This window comes from Cucurbita moschata, unplaced genomic scaffold (assembly GCF_002738365.1).
Source record: "Cucurbita moschata cultivar Rifu unplaced genomic scaffold, Cmos_1.0 Cmo_Scf00030, whole genome shotgun sequence".
NCBI lineage: Eukaryota > Viridiplantae > Streptophyta > Magnoliopsida > Cucurbitales > Cucurbitaceae > Cucurbita > Cucurbita moschata.
This window is the reverse complement of record NW_019268546.1, coordinates 1,145,828-1,146,395: the sequence shown is the minus strand read 5'-3', so window position 1 is coordinate 1,146,395 and position 568 is coordinate 1,145,828. Positions and strand designations below refer to the sequence as shown.

General features: G+C 42.4%; 3 non-coding genes across 3 annotated transcripts; all 3 read right to left on the bottom strand.

Annotated features, from left to right (window-relative positions):
- Positions 1-43: 43 nt before the first annotated feature.
- TRNAE-CUC lies at positions 44-116 on the bottom strand. The gene has a single exon. It is a non-coding gene; the product is annotated as a tRNA-Glu (tRNA).
- A 116-nt stretch (positions 117-232) lies between these two features.
- TRNAE-CUC lies at positions 233-305 on the bottom strand. The gene has a single exon. It is a non-coding gene; the product is annotated as a tRNA-Glu (tRNA).
- Positions 306-421: 116 nt separating this feature from the next.
- Positions 422-494, bottom strand: TRNAE-CUC. Its single transcript has one exon. It is a non-coding gene; the product is annotated as a tRNA-Glu (tRNA).
- Positions 495-568: the final 74 nt, after the last annotated feature.

The window sequence follows — 568 nt, the reverse complement described above, 5'->3', positions numbered from 1 at the left end:
GGTTCGTTTTCGTAAAAGAGAAATAACAAACGAAAAACTCAAATTCCGTTGCCGGGACTTGAACCCGGGTCTCTCGGGTGAGAGCCAAGTATCCTAACCAACTAGACTACAACGGAATTGCCCATCGATCGGTTGTTATGATTTTATTTTTTTTATTTTTCCAAGGTAGATTGACAAGGCACTGCCGATGGTTCGTTTTCGTAAAAGAGAAATAATAAACGAAAAACTCAAATTCCGTTGCCGGGACTTGAACCCGGGTCTCTCGGGTGAGAGCCGAGTATCCTAACCAACTAGACTACAACGGAATTGCCCATCGGTCGGTTGTTATGATTTTATTTTTTTTATTTTTCCAAGGTAGATTGACAAGGCACTGCCGATGGTTCGTTTTCGTAAAAGAGAAATAACAAACGAAAAACTCAAATTTCGTTGCCGGGGCTTGATCCCGGGTCTCTCGGGTGAGAGCCGAGTATCCTAACCAACTAGACTACAACGGAATTGCCCTTCGGTCGGTTGTTATGATTTTATTTTTTTTATTTTTCCAAGGTAGATTGACAAGGCACTGCCGATG